The sequence below is a fragment of the Nanorana parkeri genome, unplaced genomic scaffold, assembly GCF_000935625.1.
Source record: "Nanorana parkeri isolate BGI_ZX_2015 unplaced genomic scaffold, ASM93562v1 scaffold297, whole genome shotgun sequence".
Classification (NCBI taxonomy): domain Eukaryota; kingdom Metazoa; phylum Chordata; class Amphibia; order Anura; family Dicroglossidae; genus Nanorana; species Nanorana parkeri.
In genome coordinates this window covers 1209568-1228075 of record NW_017306565.1, presented here as the reverse complement: position 1 = coordinate 1228075, position 18508 = coordinate 1209568, and the positions used below count along the sequence as shown (strand labels likewise).

Genomic DNA, 18508 nt, shown 5'->3' with positions numbered 1-18508 from the left:
GCTTTAACCCTTGCTGTGCAGGGGTAGCCCCACTTTAAGGGTTAAGAATGATTATGCCAAAAGTTCTTTAAGTTCTTTAAGAGGAATCAGCCTGAGTAAGGAACCTCATATGCAGCAAGCCATTCTCCGACATCTGTGCTACCAATAGTTCCATAGCTGGGAGGTCACTGGATGTGTGAGTACTGCTTCCCTGCACTAAACTAGTAGTTGTCCCAGGAGCCAGACTGTGGCTTCTTCCATCCACACAGGGATCTATCCGGTCCATACAGACTTGGACGCTGTCCTTGGTGCTGAAACCTGTCCTCTCATTCCCTCCTTGGCATGCCAATTATTTTGCTGCTGGAGGACCAGCAGAGAAGATGATGCTGGGGGTTATCTGGTGGCACCTCTAATGACTACAGCACATACCTCTGTCTCTTGCACAGCCTCCCTTTTCTCCTAAATGATTTAGCACCTCCTCTCTGTCCCTGCTGAAGCCAGCGCCAGAGCTGCTGCTTGTGCTAGAAAGAAGCGCTTGTGAATTCATTGGGGGCTTCTTCACATTTTGGGAACAGGATCTGCAACCCTCTAAAAGACTTTGCTATTCAGGCATTGCAATCACCCCCCTCCTTCTCTCCTCTCTCCAACTCCCCTCCATCCTTTAAGCTCTATGTAGCGCCGTGGAGAGCTGGGGAAATGCAGTAGCATAGGATGCAGCCTGAGCCAAAGGCTGATGGAAGAGAGGGAAAGAAGGGAGGAAAAAAAAAAGAAAAAAGGTTTGATGTTTCAGCAATGGAAAGCCCATTAACCCTGCAATGGGCAGGGGTGGCACCTGGTTGGTGAGTGACCCCCCTCTACACACCCTTCCTCCTTCCTACCCTGCAAATGCTGACTTGGTTAATCTGATGCAATGCTGGATGTACGAGTGCATGGGAGATTCCTTGGATTTTCTGTCTGTTAAACACACTGTTGGAGGTGGCCATGCCATCTGCAGGAGCCTGTGCCATAGATTCTCCAATTTGCTAGCCAGGCATTGATCTACCACCCTCACCAAGACAAATGTTGGGCAAGCTGTTCTAATTCGGATGTCCTTTTGCTTGCATTCTCTTTTTTTTTAATTTTGGGAATCATTTTATTCTTCACTGGCTGGATGAACTAAAAGGGGGGGAAACAAAATTCCTCATCATTGAATGCAACTAGATTGTATTTTTTTTTCCTACTGGCTGCTCCATGTGACTTACAAAACTGCATAGAGTGATGGAAGAGCATACATTCCCATAGACAAGCTGGATCGATAGCTTATCAAATGGGTAAGTCGTGTATTCTTTCAGAAAATGACATTTGTATTATTCCTTTGGGGAGGCTGTTTGCTGCTGTTACCATATTATATCAAAACTAAGACACCAGTGGATTTGTCTGCTGCCCTCAATGGTTACAGTTAGGCAGCCAATCTTGGCTTCCCTTTTCCCCTTAGGTCTGTACAGGCTTGCAAAGTGTGTGTATGTGATTTATTTATTTATTATACATGTGCATGGGGAAAAAAATATTTTATTCCCAGCAGCTGTTCAGCCCAGTCTGCTGTGACTCACCGTGCCCAGCACGTCTGAACTAAAACACATCGTCTCATTGGGATTGTGATGTGAAAGCAGGGAATATCTAATAAGCAAATCCACACTTGTTTGCTTGGATCCTATGGTCTCGGTAGGGTTGGTATCTATTATATACATTGTTATAAACATTGCATCCTCCAGTGTGCTTGGTTACCTAACGAGGAGTGTAATCTACATGCAAAATATCACCAGCCATCCCTTTTATCCTTTTTGACCATCCTGCACCTGTGGGCTTGTTTAACATCATGCATAGAACAATGGTTAGGAGCAACCCAACTACTCAGAAATCAGTTCTCACCAGTCAGTCTGGTCTAAGCAGCTGGAAGTTGAGCTGATGGAAGGCTCTGAGGCTTATTTAATGAGGACTGAATGCAAAATGCAGCAGCCCATTGTGTCCGGTGGACGACCATCGTTCCTTTTTTTTTGCACCTTGCACGTGATGGTGCTTTGTGTTTAATTCATCAATGGACCTTTTATATATTTTTTTCCATAACTGAACACCGTGGTACTTGGTGCCATGGTGTTAAAACTGAACTCAAGACACTCCGCTTTTTAAAAGCAAGCAGTGTAAGAGCCTGAAAATGACTGTTGTTAGCCTCTTGAAGTCCCAGTACAGCAGGGCTGGAGTGTGAAAGGAAGAAGCAGTACAAGGAGCCAGGGGCATCCCCAGGCATTGTGTTACCCGGAGTGGCCACCAGGAATGACACCCTGCTGGGATGTCATCACGCACAGGCGTGACATCATCACACACACGTGCAATGTCATCACGCATGCGTGTGAGGACGTGACATGCACTTACCTGCAGCCATCTTGGCGATGGATGCCAGCAAAGGAAGGAGGGGACATAAGGTATCCCTCCTATCTCGTGCAACTGTTGGGCACTCTATCCATAACTGAGTGCCCAACTTTTCAGAGGAGGTGACACCAAAATTTCTGCAAGTTGTCTTGGTGTCAACCCCCTCCGTTGGTGTCATCCGGACTAGGCTGAGCCTACCTTGTGATGCCAGTGCAAGGAGCTAATCAGTTCATGTGCTGAAAAGAAGCATGTCAATAAGCAGGGAGAGCAGAGAGATGAGCTCACCACTGCGCTGCTTCTCCTTTCATCGTCCAATCACAGTCTGAGGATGGCTCCAGGAGCTATTCAGTTCTTGTGCCGAAAAGAATCATGTTGATAAGAGGCGAGAGCAAAGTGGCAGAGAGGGGAGCTCCACACTGCACTGCTTCTCCTTTCATTGTCCAATCACAGGCTGAGGACGGATCCAGGGTGACCCGGGCTCAGCGGAAGTGGGTTGAATAATGCTGGCCATCAGAATGAGGGCATCTAGTGGCAGTAAGGGAACATCTCTGGACTGAAAGTGGTTCTGTTATTTTACCTTTTAATGAGCTATTCATTCTTACCAGGTTATCTTTGCTGGAGTTCTTCTTAAGCCTTGCCATAGATGTTGCATTGTGAAGGCCGGTGTCTCTAGGGTACCCCAGGTTGTGCTGGTTAAATGTGTCATCAGAAAATATTCAATCTAAGTCCTCCTACCTTAGTGTTGCGCGTGAGACAAGGAGTTAATACCACGCAACTCCATGATTAAAAATAACCAGTGTACTGTACAGTAGCTGGGATGATAGTTAAGGGTGCTTTGAGGGAATATGGATGTAGGAGGGTCTGCTGAAAAAAAAGGCTTCAGGTTGGGCGTGCAAGGAGTTAATTAAAAGACTTGAAATTAATTAATGTGCTTCTTAAATGAGAAGCCTGCAGCAGCATCTCAATCCCTTTTGCTTTGTGTCTCCCTTCCTGCTCAGTACTTAGTGTAATACGATGAAGGACAATATCACCCTCCGCTCTTGCAGATCTTGTATGTCCTTTTGGCTGGAAGGCAAAATAACATTAAAAAAAACAAAAAAAACACACATAAGTCAAACACTAATGTACTATTTCTAAACCTCCCCATCCCCTTGCCTTACAGTCTTCTACAACTGCCTATTAATTCCCCTTGCTCTGGTGTTTTATGTGGGTTTTTTTTGTTTTTTTTTATAGTGCAGCAAGCCAGCCTTCAGTAGAGATACGGCTTTTAAGGAAATTACATGGCAGCCTTGCTGGTTCATATACCTAGGCTATTTAATTTAGCAAAAGAGCATTTCATTGTGTCAGTGCCCGATTAGATCTGCGGAGTCCTCTTGGGGCTGCAGTGCTTATATGTTGTGCAAGGAGAGTGTGGCATGCTCATAGTACACAAGCCGAGCGCGCACAACAAACCGTGTTTTTTTGCACCAGCCCCTGCTCTGTGCAGTACAAGCGTGATGATTATTCACCTAGGAAACTGCAACCGCTGCCTTTCCCTAAGCACATATTACATTAACAAGCAGATAGATGCTCCTTAAATAATGGTTTGCTCTGCTGCAGTCATGGTTTGTTGGTTGTGTGGATGTGTGTGGATGTGTCACACTATCCTTGGTGTGTGTGTGTGTAACAAGGCATTGCTTCATGGAGTGTCAGGGGTTGTCTGACGCCAAAGTATGTGAACCCCTGAATCCTGTGCATGCCAGTGTTGCAAATTTTACATCTGTCGGAGACTGATTAGCTTTGGTAATCCACTTCAGTTTGACTATCCACGGAAAATCCATTTTTTGCCCTCTGTCTTGACGTAGGTTTGTCCTAGTAAATGCTCTTGGGAATTGCTTTATTTTTTTTTGGGAGTATGTGAGGACAAAAATCATATGCGTGATCCCCCCCATCGATTTCCACAGGCTTCTGTCATAATAGAAACGTACAATCAAAGTGAAGTAACTGGCAACAACCAGCCAGAACTTCTCATTCATTGTTCTGGTTGCTGTGAAGGGAAGGGATGCCGGACCTGATTGGTTGGTTGACTTTGTGCCGCCTTATTCGCCGTGGTCAATGTGTCATTATTATTCTTGCACCTGAGCAGTTTTGTGGATTTCGGTGCAGAATATGGCAAAGCCGGCATCATTTGGGACCGGGGATCATTTGGGCTATAGAGGCACATGAGGTGGCACACATTTTGTTAGAATGCTTTGAACAGCCTCGGAATTGCCGGCTGATGTTAGCAAGTTCCACCATGGCTCGGGAGTTTATAAAGTAGTGTTATTTTCAGTAAAGTTCAGGCAGGATGTAACAGATAATACCTGAAGAAATACATAATGAATATAAGTTTCCATGTACTTTATGAGTATTTGATTGTATGAATGTGTGCTGGTGCATAGATTTGGGGTAGATAGAGATGGGGAGACAGAAATGAGATAGATAGATAGATAGATAGATAGATAGATAGATAGATAGATAGATAGATAGATAGATAGATAGATATGGGCGATGGATGGGGAAAGAAAGAAAGAAAGAAAGAAAGAAAGAAAGAAAGAAAGAAAGAAAGAAAGAAAGTTATTGGATAGATGGAGCGGGCCATAGAGAGAAAAAGTGTGAGGCATGGGTTAGATTGAGAAATTGATAGAAAAATGATAGATAGATAGATAGATAGATATGGGCGATGGATGGGGAAAGAAAGAAAGAAAGAAAGAAAGAAAGAAAGAAAGAAAGAAAGAAAGACATGGAATAGATGGAGAGAGCTATAGAGAGAAAGAGTGAGATACAAAGGTTGGATTGAGACATTGATAGAAAGATAAAGATAGATAGATAGATAGATAGATAGAAAGATAAAGATAGATAGATAGATAGATAGATAGATAGATAGATAGATAGATAGATAGATAGATAGATTTGCACTGACATGGAATCAGTCCAATAGGTCTCCGTTCAGAATATGCATGCATACCTTTTAAAGCATAGCGGCTGCCTAAAACGCATCAGCTCCTCCGTTCACTGGCACACATAAGTGCAGCCACATTAGCATTGTCTCTCCCTGTCAGCTTAAAGTATTGCTTCAAGACTGCAGACAGTGGGGGGAAAAATAGTCTCCTGCGCCACAGCCCACTGTGCCAGCCAGCAACATAGTACATCAGTGTTTTCGGAGGTGCGAGTGTAATTTTACATGCAGCAGAGATAATTGGCCAAGTGTACAAAATGTGATCATTTCAGGAGGCTAATAATTTCTAATTAGGGAAAACGCTGCTGCATATTTTTTATTTTTTTCATGTCAGTCCCTGAAATTCCATCCCATTTTTCTCTGCACTGGATTCCTAAGTTGGCAGGCCGAGCTAAGCAATGTTTCTTGCTGTCATATAGATATAAGGCCATCAGCTGCTCTTATATGTCCCAGGGGCTTACTTGTGTGCTGAAATTAAATATCCAGAGGTGAGTGAGCAAAAGTAATACAGCTGGATGGAAAACATCAGGGGAATTGCTGTCATTTCCTCTATAGAATCTCTATTCTCTTAAAAAAAAAAAAAAAAAACTTTTTAATGATCACTATTTGAAACTATTTGAAAATAATGTCCAATTTCAGCTTGTCACTGGATTCCTAAGTTGGCAGGCCGAGCTAAGCAATGTTTCTTGCTGTCATATAGATATAAGGCCATCAGCTGCTCTTATATGTCCCAGGGGCTTACTTGTGTGCTGAAATTAAATATCCAGAGGTGAGTGAGCAAAAGTAATACAGCTGGATGGAAAACATCAGGGGAATTGCTGTCATTTCCTCTATAGAATTTTTATTCTCTTAAAAAAAAAAAAAAAAAACTTTTTAATGATCACTATTTGAAACTATTTGAAAATAATGTCCAATTTCAGCTTGATTTATGATCTACTGATGTTTCAGTGTCTGGTCCATACATGGTGTGCATTCTCTGTGCAAAGTGTATTCTTCCTTATGTGGTTATGTTGGGAGTGTATGGCGAGAGCTTTACGTTGCTTTAAGTGACATTTTTGTCCAGACTTCAGATACACAGAGTTTGGTTAGGGCTTTAGAGAAAGAAAATGGCTGACAGCAAATGTCAAGTGTATGCCAAAAACATATTTTTCTAGTTTTTAATAAGGTGGGAGAAGGATCCGAATCCTTATCTTATGTGCACTGCAACATGCAACAGACGGAAGTAAAAATCTGACAAGGGTTCTACTATTCCCCAACTCTAAAATGCATTTATTTATATGTACACAGTGGCGTAAATATAGCCATAGCAGCCTACGTGGATGCTATGGGGCCCGAAGGTGGGAAGGGGGCCCCACTAAGGAGGTTGTCTGATGTCACCATTCCGGAAGAACTGAAATCAAATGCTGTCCCTAGCAGTGGGGGAGCTAGATATTCTGCTACTTGGGGCAAAGGCTCAGAGTTGCCTCCCCCCCTCCCCAAGGGAGAGGTTCTCCATCCACATGACCAGTGGTGCCCCTCCTAAAGCTGAACCCAGGGCATATGCCCACCCCAGACCCCCCTCTTGCTTCAGCCCTGGTCCTCAGTCACTGATCTTCTTTGCATCCCCCCATCTATGAGAAGATGTATTGCCTTTAGAGCCTCAGGTCATCCATTCTTTTTTATTATAGACTACTAAATCCCATTGTTCAGCATGCACTGGTTGGGGGTGGGAAATCTGCCTGTCCTTGATTTCAATATATATTCTATATTAGGATCAGTTACACTGTAGTACCAATTGAGATTGCCAGGTGTGTCAAAGAAAGGTCACTGGGGGCACCATTAAAACTTTGCTTTGGGGCCCCATGCATTGTAGCTACACACCTATATATCTATATATCCAGTATCTCTATTCTCACTCTCTCTCTCTCTCTCTCTCTCTCTCTCTCTCCATATATATGTGTGTATGGTGTTGGCTTGACATACGGTACGTTTTAAGACTAGAAAGTCTTTCTGATCAGTTCAGCATTCTCATCACGTCATCAATATGGAGTGTACAGGACCAGGCCAAAAAGGGGTCAAGCAGATCACATGTCAAACCTATTAACCCAAACCTATTAAAAACTCAACTTTAAGTATAATCTGTGTGGTTTCTTCATACTCTGACCCTTTATTAAATCTGATTACTCTAGCATATTACTCAGCTAGGGCAGGAGGGAAAGAGGGTATACAGAGCAGAGGGTATATGAGGAAGTCCAGTTCTCACAGCTGTCCCTCATTTCCTTATCTAGTTGTCTCTCAACATTGATCATTACGTTTGTTACGGTAAATTATTTCATTTCCCAAAGTAAGTCAGGACTTTGTCTGTTGGACATATCAGGGTCCACTTTGAAGGGTGAATACAATTAGACCATTTAGTATTTATCTGTGGCACCACAGGGTCCACTTTCTTTTCTTCAGGTTCTAGGTTTTGATAGATACACAGAAGAGTGACGGCAAATAAGACCAAGTGCCCTTTCTTTCCCCCAACTTTCTTATATTTTAACCTTTTTGTCTGAATATAGGCCTACGTCTGTCTCAAATGTTATTAAAATTCGGTTACTGTTGATTGACTCACTGCCTCTGTTGGAAGTCTGTTCTAAGCATCCACTAATCTTTTGTTAAAGTAAGAAATACTTCCTAAGGTTTCTTTTTAATATATTTCTAAAGGTATGAATATGCAGTTCCTTCAGATGATAAAAGCTGTTATGATCTTGAGATGAGATGTATCATAAACTGGCTTTTTGTTTTATCTCTTTGGGATTACAATAAAGAGGTACCCTCACCAGAACTCCAATATTTGCTCAACTGCCACATCTATTACCAACCCAAATGTCACAACTATAGAACAGCCTTTCTCACCCCTACTAAACCAATCAATTGGGGTTCAATGGCAAAACTGCACCTTATATTGGTGGCAAGTAGGAAGAACCCCCCCCCCCCCCTTTATAGTGGTGGTCAGAATATGACACTTGCAGACAGCTATAAAGATCATTGGTGTTATGCAGCTGGCTATGACAAGCGTTGTTAGGCTCTGAACTATGCAGGCACCATCAAATGAGAGGTCAGGCAGCCGTGACTCAAGGAACCCCTAGCAACCTCTTAAGGAACCCTTAATGTTCCTTGAAGCCCTGGTTGCGACTTGCTGATATGAAATATAAAAGTGATTCAGGAACTTAGCAAGGAGAATGTGACCTTTTGGGAAGGGGCCAAGAGATATTTGATTTTTTTCATTTGAGCGATAGCACGTCATTAAATATGCCTCTCAATCTGTAATTTTCTGCCAGTTGGGTATGATATATTTGATTTTCTGCTAAGTAGACTTTAGTTTGGTGTTTCTGCAAAAAACAAATTAGATCTTTTAGACTTGAAGTCATTTTTGGCTCCAGTATATGAACAGATGAGGAGTCAGCACTACAGAGAGGCTTTAAACTGTGACTCCACTACCCCCTAGATTTAAAGCTACCCTGTTGCTATATCAAATATGCCAAAGCAAGTTATACCTGTAAAAGAAGATCTTACCGTATATATGTGCTGGGAAAATGACTCTGAAACGTTGATTTCCTCGGTCCTCCGCAGCTCTCAGTTGTGACGTTGTGGTAAGTAGGAGGAACCAGTGAGAGCTTGGGGATCCCAGGAGATCAACACTTTTAGAAGTGTCGGCTTTGTGGGGCCATTTTTCAGAAACCTAGCGGTGGTCAGGAACATTGGTAGAAGGGAAGTTTAGTATAGACTCTCTTTTTCTACAGGTACAGCTTGCTTTGGCATGTTTAATATAGTGACAGGATCACTTTAAAGCCTCTCTTCATCTTTATTACAAATTTAAAGTTTAGCTACTTTGAGTTTGTGATACAGTCAGTATACATCCACGTTGTTTAGGGCACCGTTTCCCACCCCATTTTCAGTCATGGCACCCTTCAAAAAGATGAAAGATCTTGAGGCACCCCAGCATAAATGTAGGAACATAAATGTAAAAATTATGTGTAGTTCCTCCAAATATCTATACCAGACGGTTATCCTAGATAGGGGTCTGGTATGGATTTTAAGGGAGGACCCCATGCAAACAAAACCCCAAAATGATATAGAGTGCCCCCCCTTTCTCATCAGAAGCCCCCTTTCTCATCAGAAGCCCCCTTTCATGTCAGAGTTCCCTCCTTTTCTCATCAGAGTCCCACCCTTCCACATTAGAGACCCTTTTACATCAAAACCCCCACATCAAAGTTCTCAATCCCCCTTTCACATCAGAGTCCTACCTTATACTCATCACCACAATGCGCCAGCGGCAGCATTGTCTGGATCAGTGGTGGCGAACCTTGGCACTCCAGCTGTTTTGGAACTACAAGTCCCATGATGCATTGTAAGGCTCTGACAGCCACAGACATAACTCCCAGAGGCAGATGCATGTTGGGATTTGTAGTTTTGGCACAGCAGGAGTGCCAAGGTCCGCCATCACTGGTCTAGATGGACACTTCTGTCCTCTTCTGAATTCTAGGGAGGTCCTGGATGCAGCCTGTTCTGATTTAGCATCATGCACTTCCATGTTGCTGGTGGGCGGCTTGCCTGCACTATGGAAATGCATGACACGTGCGTGTGCAAAAATTTGAAGGCACCCCTGAAAATGCCAGAAGGCACCCCCGGGTGCCACAGCACCCTGATTAAGAAAAGTTGGTTTAAGGATTATATGACCCCACTAGTAGGACTATGAAGCACCACACTGATGAGGTCGTCACTCAGCTCTCTGATTGAACTCGTCCAATGTCAGACTGGCAGCACTATGCAATGCAATAGAGCATGATTGGCTTTTCTTGCAGTACTGCTCATGACCAAAGGAGTGATGTTACCATACCCCTGGGTGGAGCGGCAAGGGAATGCAAGTAAGTAAAGCTGAGGGGAGGAAAGGGGCATGGGATAGGAGGGATTGGGGGCTTTTCAGAAAAGCAGCCACTTTGTCCTCAATGGACATGGTGACCATGTCTCTTTCCGCTATACACTTCCTAACAGAAATATAGGGACCGCCATTGCTGACCTTATTCTGACAATACTAGTTGCCTGACTGTTTTGCTGACCCAATGGATTCTGTGTCATTAACCTGCAAAAAAAATATGCATTCCAAGAAGTTGCAGTAAAGTTCTTACTGACTTACCGGTCTTGGGCTAGCAACTCAAATAATTGAAGTTAAAGGGTTAGAATGACAATCCAGCATTTGCAGAATGAGAAGTCACCAGTGCCAACCTTCATGTATCTCTTTGAAAGTACGCTTTTAACACTTTTGCTAACATTTGACGAAGTGTCTGATAGATGTGCCTTAAAGCCGGAATGAATCTTTTGCAATTAGCTCCTTTGTGCATCAACCCGTGTAGTCTAGCATCAACGGAGCATGTTCAGCATCTTCAGATACCTAATTATCATCACTATTGTGACAAGTTACAAGGCAACTGTGCCGTGGTTACAGTAAGTACACCTTTTGAGTTGTTTCTGTAACTCTATGATGAAAGTCGTCTCTTTATGAGGCTTTCATGTTTTACTTTTTTCGCTGTTCCATATACTTGAAGTTGAACTCCGGGATAAGAAAACATTGTCACAATAATTGAGCCATGTGTATTCTTTCTTAAATCTTGGTGTACTGAGTTTATTTCTTCCAGATCTGTGCAGTAATCCAGAGTGATACTTGAAACTTCCTGTAATAAAGACCGCTCACTGCTATTCTCTCATTGTGCAGGGTGACCGGTCTTGTCTCCACCCCCTCCTGTAATAAAGACTTGTTACTGCTGCTCTCTCTCCTTGGGTAGGGTAACTGGTCTTGTCTCCGCCCCCTCCTGTAATAAAGACCGGTCACTGCTGCTCCCTCTCCTTGTGCAGGGTGACTGGACGTGTCTCCGCCCCCTCCTGCAGTTGTCTTGCCGCTCTCAGGGAATCTGCCGCTCCAAGCAAACGCCTTGTTTGCCTCGCGGCAGATACGCCCCTGCAGGCGGCCTGTAGTGGGTGGAGCCTGTTGGGCCCCTCCTACAGCTCTGCTCTCGGCACAGGCCATGTGCAGCACAGTGATTATGTCACTGTTACATTTATAAGGTTATTACTTTGGTTGCAAAGGCATTTGGTGCACATAAAGTGGATTTACGTCCTTTGTCGCTAGTAAGGAATACGTTTACATGAGAATTTCTGTGAACCCAAGTTCTGCTTTGAACTCTAGGCAGGCAGCTTAGCACCAATATGTAATTATTTTATTAGACATACCAAAGGATTTGAATTGTTGTCTATCCAGTTCTGAGATTTAAACAGCTCTGCCACACAAGATAGTCTGCCAAGGCTGGAGATCTCATATTTCTCTGTAGTTAAAAGAAAACTATGGAGTAAGTGTTTTTCCCCATAGTTCTCTTAAGGGTCATGGGAGGACATATACTAGCAACCTCCCGTGACCCAAAGCTCAGTATATCGCGAGCTACAGCTTGCGGTATACTGAGACTGCTGCAGCAGAGACAGATCCCGACATTACTGTCGAGATCCACCCAGCTTATGTGAGTGACAGTGGGTTCTGCCTATCTAGAGGCAGAGCCAGCTGTGCCCGCCCCCTCCCCTGTTCGTTCCTCCAGTCAGCGCTGGAGGATCGCGGAGGGGAGCAATCCCTGCAGGGAGCCGTGACTGAGCCGTGACTGAGCCGTGACCTGCCTAGGAACACCCACTCCATTAGACTGACACCCGTCAATCAAGGCATTTTGATCTTTGCATAACTCCTCCCAAGAGCCATCCCACTGTTTGCACCAGGGCTGAGTACTCTTGAGAGGAGCACTGAGGCTGGGTGCTGTGACGTTTTCAGGAAGCGGATTGCCTGTTTGTCACTTTATAAAGATAACAATGAATCCAGTTAAACCAGAGACGAAAAATTAATATGACACTCTCATGAACTTCTCCCTTAGGCAGGTGGCTAATTTGCCTACACGACAAGAAGACACTCGTAATCCAAGCCACTTTCTTTTTCTGGGAAGGTCCAACGTGTTGGCCAGACTGTATGAGATTTTTAAAAAAGGCTACAGGCAGCATGTGCGTGGAGACTGATGTGTCTGAATATGTTTTGGAATAGTTAATTAGGGAAAGCTTAAAGAAGGTTAATTTCAAGAAGAGAGAAGTTTATTAGGAGAATAGGAAGTCCAGTGGAATTCCTTGAGCCTTTTCTTTTCACCTTGCCTACATATGTATGCATTTATTTTTTAGTGTTTACCCATTTTATTTTTGTTTGACTTGTTTTTATTCCCTTTTGCAAACATCAAAGGCATTCACAAGCCTTAGAAGTCAGTCTATGTAGGTATATAGAATTTCTTATGATTGTACAGAACCATAATAGATTGTGGATGTGTGAAGTCTGGCTGGGTAATAGACTGTCTTGGGGCTCCACGCAGTCTTAATGACATTAGCCTGGGGTATAACTGGACAGTGATGTCTTCATAACAGCCGACATTGCCTGTATAACAACCTTTCACCAATCAGCAGACACTCAAAGCAATTTTCGTAAACAGGAAACAACACGTTTTTCTGTTAAGCTTCATATCCTGTAAAATGTATTGTTACCTTAAAAGCAAAACACACATTGTAAAGGGAAAATAAAGTGTTTCTTGGGCATCGTATATTATTAACTTGTATGCTTGTATGCCGATTTTATCTATTGCACGAAACCTGCCACCTGCTGGATGCAAATGGTATATATATATATAGTGAGAGGGGGAGAGAGATGGGGGTAAGGGGGAGAGACAGAGACAGAGACAGAGAGACAGAAAGAAAGAGAGACAGGAGAAATAGAGATAGGGAAAAGGAGAATGAGGGGGGAGAGAAAGTGATATGGTCCCCTTTGTGGATATCACAGCCTCTACTCTTTTAGGAAGGTTTTCCACAAGACGTTGGAGTGTGTCTCTAAGACGGTATGCACATTAACCCAAAAGAACATGTGTGAGATCAGGTACTGATGTTGGATGAGAAGACCTGGTTTGGAATTGGTGTTCCAGTTTATTCATTAGGTTTGAGGTCAGAGCTCCTTTGAGTTACTTCACACCAAACTCATCAAACCATGTCTTTATAGAGCTGGCTTTGTCCAGTTTATTCCAACGGTGTTCAGTAGGGTCATGGCCCAAGCTCTGGGCAGACCAATCAAATTTCTCCACACCAAATCCATCAAGCCATGTCTTTATGGAAATGACTTTGCCCTCGTAATCCCAAAGGTGTTCAGTATGGTTGAGATCAGAGTTGGGGGTAGACCAGTTGAATTTCTCTGCACCAAACCCATCAAGCCATGTCTTTATGGAGATTACTTTGCCCTCATTATCCCAAAGGTGTTCAGTATGGTTTGTGGTCCAAGCTTTGAGCAGACCAATCAGATTTCTCCATACCAAACCCATCAAGCCATGTCTTTATGGAGATGACTTTGCCCGCATTATCCCAAAGGTGTTCAGTATGGTTAAGATCAGAGTTGGAGTAGACCAATTGAATTTCTCCTCACCAACCTATTAAACCATGTCTTGGAAATGGCTTTGTGCACAGGGGCACAGTCATGCTGGAGCAGTAAAAGGTCTTCCCCACTGTTGTCACAAAGCTACAAGGCTGGGACCACACAGTTGTCTACTCTGTCTTTGTATGCTAAAGCATTAACAGGACCCTTCATCAAAAATTTGGAGGGGGTATCTACATACCTTTGGAGATACATTGCATTGTAGGAAGTAAAAACGAAAGGGCCATGGCATTGTATACTATTTAGCTCTATATACTATTTAGCTCTATATACTGGATTTGATAAGTTGTCAGGATATTTTGCTGTCTGAGATTCCCCCACTCTTCCTGTATCAGTGACACAGATGTTACTAGGACAGGAAGTCATTTGAATCAGTAAACAACAGCAAAGCAGAGGATCTAAGTCTCCCCCCAAATGGATTTGTAAAAAAACAAATTTTGTCTGGAGCTGGTTATCCTGGAATTTCTCCAGTCGCACAGAATAAGCACAAACCAACCCCAATCATGCAGAGAATATTAATGCAGTCCATGCACAGACGTAGCCCAGTGACTGATGCTCCAGGGTGAAGCCTGATATCCGCTGTGATAGAAAAGCCTTGCAATGTTTGTTAGATCCCAGTGAAAGCCGCCAGGGAAGGAGAGTCTCTGATCAAACCCCTCCATGTTACTGCATGCTTAATATTCCTGCTGACCATCCACTGAATGAAGCATTCATCACACTGATGGCTTTTTCTAGCCACGATCTTACGCCTGTCCACTTCGCTAAAGCATTCAAACAGAATGTTTTATTTCTAGACCATCATTATGGTATCCACACCAGCACACACTGCAGCCTCAACTTGAAAATTTCCTGTCCAGATCTATTTTTTATTTTCTTCTTATTTTTCAAGACTCGAGACCATTCATTGATGAGGGTAACAGGTTGATTTTGAAACAGATGTCCTTAGAACACTGGTCCCCAACCTGTGGCCTGAGGGCCTCATATGGCCCTTTGTTACTTGCCACGTCGGACCCCAGCAATCCGCTGTGCAAGTGCTGATTTTGTAAAATAACTGTAATGTCAATGTTCTCTAGCAGTACTATGTAGCTCCCAGTATGTGTCCCCAGTCTCTGGCAGTCTTCTGCAGCATGCCTCCAGTGTCCAACCACACCGGTAGCATGTCATTAGTCTTTAAATGTTTCTCCTAGTGTGCAATCTCTGAACTTCTTTTGTTGCATTACATGTACTGCATGTTATGCGTGGCTTATTGGTGATGTCAATGGATGCAGCAAAGGCCCCTTATGCCTTGTAAGCTGAAGACCGGTGCAGTCAAATATGATGTTACTAAAGCGTGATCAAACTTCTGAAAGATCAATCTGTTGTGGTCCAGCCAAACCTTTTAAAAAATTTGCAGACTCCTGAAAGGATGCCCTATAGACAGCAATTTAAACCAGAATCATAGTTACATAGTATTTGAGGTTGAATAAAGACATTAGTCCATCAAGTCCAAACTATTAGGATCTCATTCTAGGAGTACCTGTACCCCTGTATATTACGGTCCCTTAAGAAATCATCCAAAAGTTTCTTGAACAATTCCACATTCTTTGCGGAAATCACTGTCTGTGGCAGTGAGTTCCAGACCCTAACTGATCTTACTGTGAAGAACCCCCTTCGCCCCTTGTGCTGGAATTTTTTTTCCACCAATTTTAGGTGATGGCCTCTAGTTTTTGTAATGGAGTTAATTTTAAACAGTTTATCGCTAATGTTGCTACCACCATTAAACATTTTGTACATGGAGATCATATCCCCCCTTAATCTCCTCACCTCCAATGTGAACATGTTTAAATTTAGTAGCCTTGTCTCGTAGCTCTGGTCCTCCATACCCCTAATTAGTTTGGTTGCCCTCCGCTGGACTTTTTCCAACTCAAGGACATCTTTTCTTAGTACTGGTGACCAGAACTGGACCGCATACTCCAGATGAGGTCCAACCAATGATCTATAAAGTGGCAAAATTATAGACTTGTCCCTGCAATACATCCCCTTTTTAATACAGGACAAGACCCTGCTAGCTTTGTTTACAGCAGCCTGGCACTGCAAACTACCTTTCAGTTTGTGGTCTACAATGACCCCCAAATCCTTCTCCATTTCTGACTTCCCCAGCGGCATACCCATAATTGTATAACCCATTTGTTTATTTTTAATTCCAAAGTGCATTACTTTGCATTTATCGACATTAAACCTCATCTGCCACATTAATGCCCACTCCCCTATTTTATCCAGGTCCTCCTGTAATGTTATAATGTCTAAGTCCGTGTCTATTACCCTCCCAATTTTGGTGTCATCCACAAACACGGAAATATCGCTGTTAACCATGAACCAATCGCACTCCTGACCGCTTTATCCATATGAATTGGATGGGTGCAACGGTCGTCAGCGGTTGGCAATCGCCATGTACACAGATCATAGTAGAGACACTCCAGATTCAGATCAAATGCATCTATTTATTGACGTTTGAGCAGCATATCACACTGGTGCAACGTTTTGGGGTCTCGCAGGATCCCCTTCCTCAGGCATCACATGTTTTGCTTCCTGAGGAAGGGGATCCTGCAAGACCCCAAAATGTTGCACTAGTGTGATATGCTGCTTATACATCAATAAATAGATGCATTTGATCTGCATCTGGAGTGCCAGTGTCTTCACTACTATCAGCAATGCAAATCAGGTTCCAAAAAACTAGTGTATTAGTGACCAGTAACTGGTATAAAATTGTATAGCATGATTCAGGAAGCTGCTGGCAGCCTGATGAGGGGATGGGGCCAAAACCAGCCTGAGAGACTTCCTTTAAAAATTCTACCAGCGATAATAAGATAGAAGGATGGGACTTGTTGGCACTGATAGTAAAGCCCAGGGAAATCAAGCAACAACAGAAGTAGATATAAGGCAGAGGGAGCCTTTTGGAAATTCAGGATCTAAATATAATACAGGAGGCAAACCCGTTCTTGTATTATCCAGTCAGAGTTAAAATGAGTGAATTGTTGTAAAAGTTGCTTTCAGTATGCATGAAGGGCAGCAGGTTGGGAATTACGTACAGCAGAAAAATAAGAAAAGTGGTAGTCTTACGGGTGAAATAAGACCAGTGACTAGGTCGGTCCCTTCCACCCTTCACATCTATTAAAGTGTTTGTAAGCCCAAACATTCATTCCCTCCCAATCGGTTCCTCTCATCACATGCTATGTTCCTTCACATACTACTTGTATTATTTGGCTAATAGCTATGCAGAAATACCCATTGTCCCTGCTAGCATTTGCTTCTTTTGGATTAAAGGGTGGCAACGTTACACACAGTGTGCAACTGATGCGGTAACATCAGCCCAGTGTGCATGCTTCCGCATCCCGACCTGCCCATCCTGTCTAAGTGACAGCAGCTGTGCATAGAGACAGGAAAGGCCATGCATTAGTGGTAGTCTTGTACCACCTATGCAGTTTGCGCCCGGGGCAAGTGCCCCCCCTGCCCCCCCGGTTGTTACGCCACTGGTGAGCAGGGACTCAAGGAATCAAAAAGTCCTCCAGCTGAATCAGTATGTTGCACAGTTAAGGCTGCTTAGTACAGAAGGTATTCACATGTCTCATTCCACCACTTTTGTTAATCATAAGCACCTACAACACTCACATATAGATAGATAGATAGATAGATAGATAGATAGATAGATAGATAGATAGATAGATAGATAGATAGATAGATACATATATATATATTGTAACATTTAGGGTACTTAAGGATCCTTAGCCAGGCAGTTTTGGAACATAACTTTATTCTCTCCACGCAGTACAACTTAAATTGCTTCTTTTCAGCAAACAAACATAAACAGGGTGTATCTTCCAGCAACATCCAAGGTTTGGCTCTGCACCGGCATCATGTCCCACCTCAGGGATAGAGCCTCAACCGGCTCATGGCCAGACACCCAGCAGCTTCACACCTCCCTGTGTGACGACGGTCCTCTCGGCCTTTCCAAACACACCTCGTGTGCCACTGACCCACGTGGCCTCACCCATACACCGCGTATGCCACAGGCCTTCTCAGCCTCTCCAGCCAGACTCCAGCTCAGGGTCTCTTATGTCACATGCACACAGTCTCCCACGCTCTGCATGTACTTCTGCACTACTGACTGCCTCCTCCTCTCTGTCCACTCTCTCAATAGGGCTGCTATTAGCCACCTGGAGAGTCTGGCCTGGCAATTGGCTGCACCTGGCCCCAGGACTAGAGATTTCATCCTGCCCAAGACTCTTAGAAATCTCCAGAGACCCAGATCCCAGTTATACTCCAGAAAACCCGGAAAGAACTGGAAACCCAGCTCCTTCCCTGTAACACTATGAGGGTTATTCACAAAAGGGTGAAGGGTTTGGAGAAGGCAGGGGAAGTGAACAATCTAGGACAATATAGCTGAACTGAAAAGTGACCTGAATTGGAGAATGCTCCCAAATCAGATATTTTGGCCTAGATTGTTCACTTCTCCTTCCTTCAAACTCTTCACCATTTCTGGACCCTCTCAGCCCCTCTGGCCGAGAGTCCTGGGTGCCAAACACACCAATCACCATAGTGACATGGCACTGTCCTGTCACAATATATAAATATTATATATATATATATATATATATGTA

The 18508-nt window shown here is 43.5% G+C and overlaps 1 long non-coding RNA gene across 1 annotated transcript in view; it reads left to right on the top strand.

Annotated features, from left to right (window-relative positions):
• The first annotated feature begins 1114 nt into the window (after positions 1–1114).
• The window catches only part of LOC108788002, a 261791-nt gene continuing 244397 nt past the window's right edge, over positions 1115–18508 (top strand). The window contains exon 1 of the long non-coding RNA XR_001941302.1: positions 1115–1289. This is a non-coding gene — a long non-coding RNA (uncharacterized LOC108788002). The remainder of the gene's footprint in view (positions 1290–18508) is intronic.